Here is a 14,273-nt window from a genome sequence, read left to right as displayed (position 1 = left end):
TAGAAGAGAGCTCATTCTGAGCCTGGCGAGCGACGAGAGAACATCTCTGCCATTTCATTACAGTGAAAGCCAGCCTGCTGCTGTTGAGTTGTTTGTGTGCCTTGCCTGAGGAAGGCCCGAAAAGGGCCGAAACGTTGCTTTTTTTTCACTTTAATTGGGCACACCTTCTTTTGTTGTTTGTTTTTATATTTCATTTCATTTTATTTTCAAAAAAATCAAAAAATCAAAAAAAATTCATAGAGACCCAAAAGGTTTTTTTAAAAACCAACCACCGGTTTTTTAATAAAACCGCATGATGGACGGGTGGACGGTTGTGAGCTACGGCAAGAGGGGCCGGCGCAACCGTCAACCCTTGTGGGATCAGGGTGACGGAAGGTCCGGGGGGATGGACCGTGCTCGTGCCCCCTCCTATTGGAGGGGGACTCTACGCAGTTCCCCTAACCCTAACCCGACACGTAGAGCCCACCCACGTGTCTCTACGACCTTCCTAACCCTAACCCTAACCCTAACCACTTAGTAAAATTTTCACCTTTTACATGTATTGCTATGGGGATTTTTGACACGCCCTTAACTCAACAACGGTACCTCCCACAAGTTTGCAATTGGTGTCTACCCCCCCTATTTCGGCCACGCCCGTCACGTAGAGCCCACTCATGTGTCTCTACGACCTTCCTATCAAAAGTTAGAATTTTTCAGAAAACGGAAATTTCCGAATTCCGTTTTTGGCCAATATCTTCGGAACCGAAGGTGCTAGAGACTTGAAAGTCGGTCGCGTCAGACCTAATTTGGGGTCGCTGAACACGCCAGAGTTGAATTCAAGTCTCTACGACTTACCGTTCCGGAGATATGGCCATTTTAAGGTTTCAAACTAAGATTTCGAAAATTTCCCAAGGTTCCACGGGGTCAAACGACACACCATTGGAAAGGTCTGGGGCCAAGGAATCCAAGGAACTTGGAACTCATCTATGATGATAGGACATTCCTATCCGGAGTTATTGGCAAAAACATTCTTGAGGGGCCCCTCAAAGGACGTATTTATCCCTATAACCTAACCCTAACCCTAACCCTAACCCTAACCCTAACCCTCAAAGGACGTATTTATCCCTATAACCCTAACCCTAACCCTAACCCTAACCCCCTACCCTAACCCTAACCCCCCCCTAACCCCCTAACCCTAACCCTAACCCTAACCCTAACCCTAACCCCTAACCCTAACCCTAACCCTAACCCTAACCCACCCTAACCCACCCTAACCCTAACCCTAACCCTAACCCCTAACCCTAACCCTAACCCTAAACCTAACCCTAACCCTAATCCTAAACCTAACCCTAACCCTAATCCTAAACCTAACCCTAACCCTAACCCTAATCCTAGACCTAACCCTAACCCTAATCCTATACCTAATCCTAACCCTAACCTTAATCTGAACCCTAACCCTAAATCTAATTCCATTGGGCTAGTAAGGGTTAAAATAATTTGCAAGGGGAATTGATCATTAAGAGTTAATTCATAATTGTTAAAAAAAAAGGGGGTTAAAAATGTTTTAAAATTGGTATATAAATATGGGTTAAAATTCATGGGAGATAGGGGATTTTGGTACTTAGGGGGTTAAAAATTAGTTAAAAATTAGTTAAAAATTAGTTAAATATGGGGTAAAAATTCATGGGTTATAGGTCATTTTGGCATTTAGGGGTTAAAAATTAGTTAAAAATAAGTTAAAAACAGTTAAAATCGGAATTTGGCTTTTACCGCGAGGACGGTTCAGTTTAAAAATTCATAAATGATGGTCAAAACCAAATATTTACATTTAAAAACATGGGTTGGCATTTACAGTGAGGATGGTATGGTTAAAAAACCCATTAATAATGGTTAAAAACTAAAAATTGCTATATTGGGAGTTAAAAAGTTAAATTTACACTGTCCGCGAGGACCAGAATAAATTTATTTTTTTATTTTTTTATTTTTTTACTAAAACCATAAATAAGGATGTTTAAAACAGTTTAAAAATCAGTTAGAGCAAATACCGCATATACGGTTTGGATTCGTCAGAGCTGATAAATAGAGGTGCCAATAGAAGAGAGCTCATTCTGAGCCTGGCGAGCGACGAGAGAACATCTCTGCCATTTCATTACAGTGAAAGCCAGCCTGCTGCTGTTGAGTTGTTTGTGTGCCTTGCCTGAGGAAGGCCCGAAAAGGGCCGAAACGTTGCTTTTTTTTCACTTTAATTGGGCACACCTTCTTTTGTTGTTTGTTTTTATATTTCATTTCATTTTATTTTCAAAAAAATCAAAAAATCAAAAAAAATTCATAGAGACCCAAAAGGTTTTTTTAAAAACCAACCACCGGTTTTTTAATAAAACCGCATGATGGACGGGTGGACGGTTGTGAGCTACGGCAAGAGGGGCCGGCGCAACCGTCAACCCTTGTGGGATCAGGGTGACGGAAGGTCCGGGGGGATGGACCGTGCTCGTGCCCCCTCCTATTGGAGGGGGACTCTACGCAGTTCCCCTAACCCTAACCCGACACGTAGAGCCCACCCACGTGTCTCTACGACCTTCCTAACCCTAACCCTAACCCTAACCACTTAGTAAAATTTTCACCTTTTACATGTATTGCTATGGGGATTTTTGACACGCCCTTAACTCAACAACGGTACCTCCCACAAGTTTGCAATTGGTGTCTACCCCCCCTATTTCGGCCACGCCCGTCACGTAGAGCCCACTCATGTGTCTCTACGACCTTCCTATCAAAAGTTAGAATTTTTCAGAAAACGGAAATTTCCGAATTCCGTTTTTGGCCAATATCTTCGGAACCGAAGGTGCTAGAGACTTGAAAGTCGGTCGCGTCAGACCTAATTTGGGGTCGCTGAACACGCCAGAGTTGAATTCAAGTCTCTACGACTTACCGTTCCGGAGATATGGCCATTTTAAGGTTTCAAACTAAGATTTCGAAAATTTCCCAAGGTTCCACGGGGTCAAACGACACACCATTGGAAAGGTCTGGGGCCAAGGAATCCAAGGAACTTGGAACTCATCTATGATGATAGGACATTCCTATCCGGAGTTATTGGCAAAAACATTCTTGAGGGGCCCCTCAAAGGACGTATTTATCCCTATAACCTAACCCTAACCCTAACCCTAATTATGAACTGCTAGCGCTGGGTTATGGGCAGAGCGCGGGAACATTCCACGTTCGGGACGGGCCTTTTATGGAAGTTTTTCAACGGCCTACAACCGCCAGACAAAACGTGTAAAATGTTTGAAAGTGGTCTAAATGCATCTCCCGGGCCGCAGGGAAAAATACTGGAATGTTTATGTGACCATATTTCATTTTTGAAACGAATAAAAGCCTTTTTTCAAAAACGACACTGTTGCAGTTCCGTTCTTTGCCACTGGATGGCAGTACGAGACCACGTAATAATTTACAGGCCAAAAATGACATTTTGCATGTCCACACACACAGAAGTTGGAATTCCAAAGTACAATTGTGCGGTGCTTGACCCACGGAGGCAACTTTTCCGGAACATCAACCTACCGCCCATGCACTCCTTACCTTGGCCCTCTGTCAGGCTACTGTACTGGGGGGACGCATCTGTGGTTGGTACCCCGTGGAGGTCCATTTCCTGGAACGTGTACCTAACCCACCTTTCACTGGTAACCGTGATCCCCTCAGTCAAGCCACTCTTCTGGGCATGTGTCTTAGGTAGGTACCCCATGGAGGTCCACTTCCTGGAACTCAACCTCCAAGAGACCACGACCACTGTCCGAACCTGCTCACCCACCATTAGGCACCCCTTCTAGTGTTGCACACCAGGCCACGGTCTCCTGGAGGGCTCAAGGTACCTTGGCCACCTTGGACCCACACTTGAGCACCCCTTCCCGGGCTACACACAGGCATCCGGGGTAGGTACACCATGGAGGTCAAATTCCTGGAACATGAACCCTCCCTCCACCCATGTACTGCCAACCTTTGCCCTCTTTCAGTCACTGTCTGGGGCATGTGTCTGAGGTAGGTACCCCATGGAGGTCCACGTCCTGGAACTCAACCTCCAAGAGACCACGACCACTGTCCGAACCTGCTCACCCACCCTTAGGCACCCCTTCTAGTGTTGCACACCAGGCCACGGTCTCCTGGAGGGCTCAAGGTACCTTGGCCACCTTGGACCCACACTTGAGCACCCCTTCCCGGGCTACACACAGGCATCCGGGGTAGGTACACCATGGAGGTCAAATTCCTGGAACATGAACCCTCCCTCCACCCATGTACTGCCAACCTTTGCCCTCTTTCAGTCACTGTCTGGGGCATGTGTCTTAGGTAGGTACCCCATGGAGGTCCACTTCCTGGAACTCAACCTCCAAGAGACAACGACCACTGTCCGAACCTGCTCACCCACCCTTAGGCACCACTTCTAGTGTTGCACACCAGGCCACGGTCTCCTGGAGGGCTCAAGGAACCTTGGCCACCTTGGACCCACACTTGAGCACCCCTTCCCGGGCTACACACAGGCATCCGGGGTAGGTACACCATGGAGGTCAAATTCCTGGAACATGAACTCACCCACCCACCCTTCACCAATGAGCCTTCCCTGAAGTCAAGCACCTGTCCTGGGCATGTGTCTGAGGTAGGTACCCCATGGAGGTCCACTTCCTGGAACTCAACCTCCAAGAGACCACGACCACTGTCCGAACCTGCTCACCCACCCTTAGGCGCCCCTTCTAGTGTTGCACACCAGGCCACGGTCTTGTGGAGGGCTCAAGGAACCTTGGCCACCTTGGACCCACACTTGAGCACCCCTTCCCGGGCTACACACAGGCATCCGGGGTAGGTACACCATGGAGGTCAAATTCCTGGAACATGAACCCTCCCTCCACCCATGTACTGCCAACCTTTGCCCTCTTTCAGTCACTGTCTGGGGCATGTGTCTTAGGTAGGTACCCCATGGAGGTCCACTTACTGGAACTCAACCTCCAAGAGACAACGACCACTGTCCGAACCTGCTCACCCACCCTTAGGCACCCCTTCTAGTGTTGCACACCAGGCCACGGTCTCCTGGAGGGCTCAAGGTACCTTGGCCACCTTGGACCCACACTTGAGCACCCCTTCCCGGGCTACACACAGGCATCCGGGGTAGGTACACCATGGAGGTCAAATTCCTGGAAAATGAACTCACCCACCCACCCTTCACCAATGAGCCTTCCCTGAAGTCAAGCACCTGTCCTGGGCATGTGTCTGAGGTAGGTACCCCATGGAGGTCCACTTCCTGGAACTCAACCTCCAAGAGACCACGACCACTGTCCGAACCTGCTCACCCACCCTTAGGCACCCCTTCTAGTGTTGCACACCAGGCCCCGGTCTCCTGGAGGGCTCAAGGAACCTTGGCCACCTTGGACCCACACTTGAGCACCCCTTCCCGGGCTACACACAGGCATCCGGGGTAGGTACACCATGGAGGTCAAATTCCTGGAAAATGAACTCACCCACCCACCCTTCACCAATGAGCCTTCCCTGAAGTCAAGCACTTGTCCTGGGCATGTGTCTGAGGTAGGTACACCATGGAGGTCCATTTCCTGGAACTCAACCTCCAAGAGACCACGACCACTGACCGAGCCTGCTCACCCACCCTTTGGCACCCCTTCTAGTGTTGCACACCAGGCCACGGTCTCCTGGAGGGCTCAAGGAACCTTGCCCACCTTGGACCCACACTTGAGCACCCCTTCCCGGGTTGCACACCAGGCCATGGTCTGGTGGAGGGCTCCAGGAGACCTTGCCAACCATCCGAACCTGTTCACCCACACTTAAGCACCCCTCCCCGGGTTAATAAGCATTATCCCGCCCTCCTGGAAGTTCGTGCCCCTGGTACGCCGCCTGGAAGTTCGTGCCCCTGGTACGCCGCCTGGAAGTTCGTGCCCCTGGTACGCCGCCTGGACTTTCGTGCCCCTGGTACGCCGCCTGGACTTTCGTGCCCCTGGTACCCCTGTGGACTTAGGCTCTGGCATGTGACTGAGGTAGGTACTCCATGGAGGTCCACTTCCTGGAACATGAACTTACCCACTGTTGACCCATAAACTTCCCCCTCAGTCAAGCACCTGTCCTGGGCATGTGTCTGAGGTAGGTACCCCATGGAGGTCCACTTCCTGGAACTCAACCTCCAAGAGACCACGACCACTGTCCGAACCTGCTCACCCACCCTTAGGCACCCCTTCTAGTGTTGCACACCAGGCCACGGTCTCCTGGAGGGCTCAAGGAACCTTGGCCACCTTGGACCCACACTTGAGCACCCCTTCCCGGGCTACAAACAGGCATCCGGGGTAGGTACACCATGGAGGTCAAATTCCTGGAGGTAGGTACCCCATGGAGGTCCACTTCCTGGAACTCAACCTCCTGGAGACCTTGCTCACCATCCGAACCTGTTCATCCTTCTTTTTCATCCTGCCCCCCCCCACCCCCCCCGCCCCCACCCCCCAAATTGGAAAAATGAGAATAAAAGTCGTTCCACCAGACCTAGGAAGCTGATTTTTTTATATGTTGTTAATGGGATCGGGACACGTCTTTTCTGTGAATTTGGCTGAATTCGGCCGGGTAGTTTTTTCCGGGTCGGATCCGGAAACTCGGCATATTTTCAAACAACTGTAAAAATCGTTTCACTTCACCTAAAATTATGATTTTTTTATATGTTGTTCCTGGGACGGGGACAAGTATTTTCTGTGAATTCGGCTGAATTCGGCCCAGTAGTTTTTTCCGGGTCGGTTCCAGAATTCGGCATACTTTTAAACAACTGTAAAAATCTTTTCACTGGTGGTGGTCTATAGCGTAGTGGGTTACGCAGACGCCCCATGTGTAGAGGCTACAGTCCTCGCTGCAGCTGGCCCCGGTTCGAGTCCCGCATCGGACGGCCCTTTACTGCATGTCATTCCCCCCTCTCTGCCCCGTGTTTCCTGTCTCTCTTCAACTATCCTATCCATTAAAGGCATGGAAAAAGCCCACAAAAATATATTTTAAAACAAAAAAATCATTTCACTTGTCCTAAAATTATGATTTTTTTATATGTTGTCCCTGGGACGGGGACACGTCTGTGATGTGAATTCGGCTGAATTCGGCCGGGTAGTTTTGGCGGGGCGGACCCCGGAATATTATCATTGGTGCTGGTCCGAAATTGCCCTTGAACAGGCTGTCTGTGTGTAAGGACCTGAGACCTCCTTGAGAGATTGGACACATGGGAGTAAAAATCTTTCTACAGGACCTAGGAAGCTGATTTTTTTATATGTTGTTCCTTGGTCCGAGATATGTCTGTGATGTGAGTTTGGTTCCGATCGGCCCAGTAGTTTTCCAAGGGTGGCCCGAGAAATGTATCATATTTTCAACATAATTAAGGCCCGCCACGTCCACAAAAGTTGTGCAAATTACATGAAAATTTGTTTCTGGGCCTATCTCAGGGACACAATCAATAAACATGAATTTCATTTTAATTCAAATTTCTGTGTCTTTTTTTCATAATTAACTCATCAACGCTTTGAGCTATAAGTCTGAAACTTTAATATGTTTATCAGAGTGTCAGGGGCAATGAGTGTGCCAAGTTTCAGACCTGTGGGACCTTCAGAGGGGTCATGACTCACTGTTAAATGTGAAAAGTGAGCTTCTAGGGCATATTATCCTGAATAAAACACCAAAAACATTGACCTAGGAAGCTGAAACTGTAATATGATCATCAGGGCATCAGGGACATTGACTATACCAAGTTTCAGATCTCTGGGACCTTCAGAAGTGACAAAAATGACCTTGAATCATTGCTAAATCGAGTCAGGCTTCAAACGCGGCCTTCTGATTTCAAGCCTTTTTTTCCATAACTCATCAACGCTTTGAGCTATAAGTCTGAAACTTTAATATGTTTATCAGAGTGTCAGGGGCAATGAGTGTGCCAAGTTTCAGATCTGTGGGACCTTCAGAGGGGTCATGACTCACTGTTAAATGTGAAAAGTGAGCTTCTAGGGCATATTATCCTGAATAAAACACCAAAAACATTGACCTAGGAAGCTGAAACTGTAATATGATCATCAGGGCATCAGGGACATTGACTATGCCAAGTTTCAGATCTGTGGGACCTTCAGAAGTGACAAAAATGACCTTGAATCATTGCTAAATCGAGTCAGGCTTCGAACGCGGCCTTCTGATTTCAAGCCTTTTTTTCCATAACTCATCAACGCTTTGAGCTATAAGTCTGAAACTGTAATATGTTTATCAGAGTGTCAGGGGCAATTAGTGTACCAAGTTTCAGACCTGTGGGACCTTCAGAAGTGATAAAAATGACCTTGAATCATTGCCTCCTCCAGGCTGACTGAGGGGGCAAAGTCCAGGAAGTGACCGTGGGGAAAGATAACTTCCGGGAATTGGACCACCATGGGCCACCCACCGGAGAGTCATGCCCAGGACACCAGCTGACTCCCTACTGGGGCTGGACCTCCAGGAGACCTTGCCCACCATCCAAACCTGTTCTCCCTACTGGGGCTGGACCTCCAGGAGACCTTGCCCACCATCCGAACCTGTTCACCCACCCTTAGGCACCCCTTCTAGTGTTGCACACCAGGCCACGGTCTCCTGGAGGACTCAAGGAACCTTGGCCACCTTGGACCCACACTTGAGCACCCCTTCCCGGGCTACACACAGGCATCCGGTGTAGGTACACCATGGAGGTCAAATTCCTGGAACATGAACCCTCCCTCCACCCATGTACTGCCAACCTTTGCCCTCTTTCAGTCACTGTCTGGGGCATGTGTCTGAGGTAGGTACCCCATGGAGGTCTACTTCCTGGAACTCAACCTCCAAGAGACCACGACCACTGTCCGAACCTGCTCACCCACCCTTAGGCACCCCTTCTAGTGTTGCACACCAGGCCACAGTCTCCTGGAGGGCTCAAGGAACCTTGGCCACCTTGGACCCATACTTGAGCACCCCTTCCCGGGCTACACACAGGCATCCGGGGTAGGTACACCATGGAGGTCAAATTCCTGGAAAATGAACTCACCCACCCACCCTTCACCAATGAGCCTTCCCTGAAGTCAAGCACCTGTCCTGGGCATGTGTCTGAGGTAGGTACCCCATGGAGGTCCACTTCCTGGAACTCAACCTCCAAGAGACCACGACCACTGTCCGAACCTGCTCACCCACCCTTAGGCACCCCTTCTAGTGTTGCACACCAGGCCCCGGTCTCCTGGAGGGCTCAAGGAACCTTGGCCACCTTGGACCCACACTTGAGCACCCCTTCCCGGGCTACACACAGGCATCCGGGGTAGGTACACCATGGAGGTCAAATTCCTGGAAAATGAACTCACCCACCCACCCTTCACCAATGAGCCTTCCCTGAAGTCAAGCACTTGTCCTGGGCATGTGTCTGAGGTAGGTACACCATGGAGGTCCATTTCCTGGAACTCAACCTCCAAGAGACCACGACCACTGACCGAGCCTGCTCACCCACCCTTTGGCACCCCTTCTAGTGTTGCACACCAGGCCACGGTCTCCTGGAGGGCTCAAGGAACCTTGCCCACCTTGGACCCACACTTGAGCACCCCTTCCCGGGCTACACACAGGCATCCGGGGTAGATACACCATGGAGGTCAAATTCCTGGAACATGAACCCTCCCTCCACCCATGTACTGCCAACCTTTGCCCTCTTTCAGTCACTGTCTGGGGCATGTGTCTGAGGTAGGTACCCCATGGAGGTCTACTTCCTGGAACTCAACCTCCAAGAGACCACGACCACTGTCCGAACCTGCTTACCCACCCTTAGGCACCCCTTCTAGTGTTGCACACCAGGCCACGGTCTCCTGGAGGGCTCAAGGAACCTTGGCCACCTTGGACCCATACTTGAGCACCCCTTCCCGGGCTACACACAGGCATCCGGGGTAGGTACACCATGGAGGTCAAATTCCTGGAACATGAACCCTCCCTCCACCCATGTACTGCCAACCTTTGCCCTCTTTCAGTCACTGTCTGGGGCATGTGTCTGAGGTAGGTACCCCATGGAGGTCTACTTCCTGGAACTCAACCTCCAAGAGACCACGACCACTGTCCGAACCTGCTTACCCACCCTTAGGCACCCCTTCTAGTGTTGCACACCAGGCCACGGTCTCCTGGAGGGCTCAAGGAACCTTGGCCACCTTGGACCCACACTTGAGCACCCCTTCCCGGGTTGCACACCAGGCCATGGTCTGGTGGAGGGCTCCAGGAGACCTTGCCCACCATCCGAACCTGTTCACCCACACTTAAGCACCCCTTCCTGGGTTGCACACCAGGCCATGGTCTGGTGGAGGGCTCCAGGAGACCTTGCCCACCATCCGAACCTGTTCACCCACACTTAAGCACCCCTCCCCGGGTTAATAAGCATTATCCCGCCCTCCTGGAAGTTCGTGCCCCTGGTACGCCGCCTGGAAGTTCGTGCCCCTGGTACGCCGCCTGGAAGTTCGTGCCCCTGGTACGCCGCCTGGACTTTCGTGCCCCTGGTACGCCGCCTGGACTTTTGTGCCCCTGGTACGCCGCCTGGACTTTCGTGCCCCTGGTACGCTGCCTGGACTTTCGTGCCCCTGGTACGCCGCCTGGAAGTTCGTGCCCCTGGTACGCCGCCTGGACTTTCGTGCCCCTGGTACCCCTGTGGACTTAGGCTCTGGCATGTGACTGAGGTAGGTACTCCATGGAGGTCCACTTCCTGGAACATGAACTTACCCACTGTTGACCCATAAACTTCCCCCTCAGTCAAGCACCTGTCCTGGGCATGTGTCTGAGGTAGGTACCCCATGGAGGTCCACTTACTGGAACTCAACCTTCAAGAGACCACGACCACTGTCCGAACCTGCTCACCCACCCTTAGGCACCCCTTCTAGTGTTGCACACCAGGTCACGGTCTCCTGGAGGGCTCAAGGAACTTTGGCCACCTTGGACCCACACTTGAGCACCCCTTCCCGGGCTACACACAGGCATCCGTGGTAGGTACACCATGGAGGTCAAATTCCTGGAACATGAACTCACCCACCCACCCTTCACCAATGAGCCTTCCTTGAAGTCAAGCACCTGTACTGGGCATGTGTCTGAGGTAGGTACTTAGGTAATTCCCGAGTCATTTTCCTGGTTGTCTACATGGAATTCCACAATTTCAACTCAGTCAAACCGAGCATTTCTATTGGCTCGGCGTGGTGGGCATCTTTTCGACAGACATGTCTAGGCTTGTCCTCCAACTTGTGACGACGGCGATAATAGCAAACGGAGTGGAAATAAAGAGCACCGACAGCAGACATTCCAGAGAACTGCTTTCTAAAGACAGTTGTGTAAAGTGTGAGTGATAAAAATGTGCAAACATGAATAAATATGGTGATAAAAACATGAAAAGTGTCTGGGGCGTGTATTTGTGGTAGGTACCCCACGGAGGTCAAATTCCTGGAACATGAACCCTCCCTCCACCCATGTACTGCCAACCTTTGCCCTCTTTCAGTCACTGTCTGGGGCATGTGTCTGAGGTTGGTACCCCATGGAGGTCCACTCACTGGAACTCAACCTCCAAGAGACAACGACCACTGTCCGAACCTGCTCACCCACCCTTAGGCACCCCTTCTAGTGTTGCACACCAGGCCACGGTCTCCTGGAGGGCTCAAGGAACCTTGGCCACCTTGGACCCACACTTGAGCACCCCTTCCCGGGCTACACACAGGCATCCGGGGTAGGTACACCATGGAGGTCAAATTCCTGGAACATGAACCCTCCCTCCACCCATGTACTGCCAACCTTTGCCCTCTTTCAGTCACTGTCTGGGGCATGTGTCTGAGGTAGGTACCCCATGGAGGTCCACTTCCTGGAACTCAACCTCCAAGAGACCACGACCACTGTCGGAACCTGCTCACCCACCCTTTGGCACCCCTTCTAGTGTTGCACACCAGGCCACGGTCTCCTGGAGGGCTCAAGGACCCTTGGCCACCTTGGACCCAAACTTGAGCACCCCTTCCCGGGCTACACACAGGCATCCGGGATAGGTACACCATGGAGGTCAAATTCCTGGAACATGAACTCACCCACCCACCCTTCACCAATGAGCCTTCCCTGAAGTCAAGCACCTGTCCTGGGCATGTGTCTGAGGTAGGTACACCATGGAGGTCCATTTCCTGGAACTCAACCTCCAACAGACCACGACCACTGACCGAACCTGCTCACCCACCCTTTGGCACCCCTTCTAGTGTTGCACACCAGGCCACGTTCTCCTGGAGGGCTCAATGAACCTTGGCCACCTTGGACCCACACTTGAGCACCCCTTCCCGGGCTACACACAGGCATCCGGGGTAGGTACACCATGGAGGTCAAATTCCTGGAACATGAACCCTCCCTCCACCCATGTACTGCCAACCTTTGCCCTCTTTCAGTCACTGTCTGGGGCATGTGTCTGAGGTAGGTACCCCATGGAGGTCCACTTCCTGGAACTCAACCTCCAAGAGACCACGACCACTGACCGAACCTGCTCACCCACCCTTTGGCACCCCTTCTAGTGTTGCACACCAGGCCACGGTCTCCTGGAGGGCTCAAGGAAGCTTGGCCACCTTGGACCCACACTTGAGCACCCCTTCCCGGGCTACACACAGGCATCCGGGGTAGGTACACCATGGAGGTCAAATTCCTGGAACATGAACCCTCCCTCCACCCATGTACTGCCAACCTTTGCCCTCTTTCAGTCACTGTCTGGGGCATGTGTCTGAGGTAGGTACCCCATGGAGGTCCACTTCCTGGAACTCAACCTCCAAGAGACCACGACCACTGTCCGAACCTGCTCACCCACCCTTTGGCACCCCTTCTAGTGTTGCACACCAGGCCACGGTCTCCTGGAGGGCTCAAGGAACCTTGGCCACCTTGGACCCAAACTTGAGCACCTCTTCCCGGGCTACACACAGGCATCCGGGATAGGTACACCATGGAGGTCAAATTCCTGGAACATGAACTCACCCATGGAAGTCCCATACCTGGAATTCTACAATAGAGGAACTATGCCCTCTGGTGGCCGTTTTTGTGTTTTGCATCAACATTTTTTCAGAGCTCATAAAAAATTGGAAAAACGTGTCTTTTTGTTAAAAATCACATTTTCCAGATCCACTAATTTAGAAGCACCCGTCATATTTTTCCCGTTTTAATATTTTGACTTTTTCGCAGAAATTTGGAATGCCAAATCGCCGCGCGAGATTTAGTAACTTTCCATCCAAATGAATGGGAATGCGCTAACTCGCATTCGCTAACCGCCGAAAGCGTGCTGACGCTCCATAGACTTACATGTAAACCCCTTCCCGTAACGCTACATAAATTCCGCTAATCGCGCGCCGGGCTCATAACCCTAACCCTAACCCTAACCCTAACCCAACCCTAACCCTAACCCTAACCCTAACCCTAACCCTAACCCTAACCCTAACCCCTAACCCTAACCCTAACCCTAACCCTAACCCTAACCCTAACCCTCAAAGGACGTATTTATCCCTATAACCTAACCCTAACCCTAACCCTAACCCTAACCCACCCTAACCCTAACCCTAACCCTAACCCTAACCCTCAAAGGACGTATTTATCCCTATAACCCTAACCCTAACCCTAACCCTAACCCCCTACCCTAACCCTAACCCCCCCCTAACCCCCTAACCCTAACCCTAACCCTAACCCTAACCCTAACCCCTAACCCTAACCCTAACCCTAACCCTAACCCACCCTAACCCACCCTAACCCTAACCCTAACCCTAACCCTAACCCCTAACCCTAACCCTAACCCTAAACCTAACCCTAACCCTAATCCTAAACCTAACCCTAACCCTAATCCTAAACCTAACCCTAACCCTAACCCTAATCCTAGACCTAACCCTAACCCTAATCCTATACCTAATCCTAACCCTAACCTTAATCTGAACCCTAACCCTAAATCTAATTCCATTGGGCTAGTAAGGGTTAAAATAATTTGCAAGGGGAATTGATCATTAAGAGTTAATTCATAATTGTTAAAAAAAAAGGGGGTTAAAAATGTTTTAAAATTGGTATATAAATATGGGTTAAAATTCATGGGAGATAGGGGATTTTGGTACTTAGGGGGTTAAAAATTAGTTAAAAATTAGTTAAAAATTAGTTAAATATGGGGTAAAAATTCATGGGTTATAGGTCATTTTGGCATTTAGGGGTTAAAAATTAGTTAAAAATAAGTTAAAAACAGTTAAAATCGGAATTTGGCTTTTACCGCGAGGACGGTTCAGTTTAAAAATTCATAAATGATGGTC

The sequence above is a fragment of the Centropristis striata genome, chromosome 3 (genome assembly GCF_030273125.1).
Source record: "Centropristis striata isolate RG_2023a ecotype Rhode Island chromosome 3, C.striata_1.0, whole genome shotgun sequence".
NCBI lineage: Eukaryota > Metazoa > Chordata > Actinopteri > Perciformes > Serranidae > Centropristis > Centropristis striata.
The sequence above is the reverse complement of the archived record's forward strand: the minus strand, read 5'-3'. Positions refer to the sequence as shown.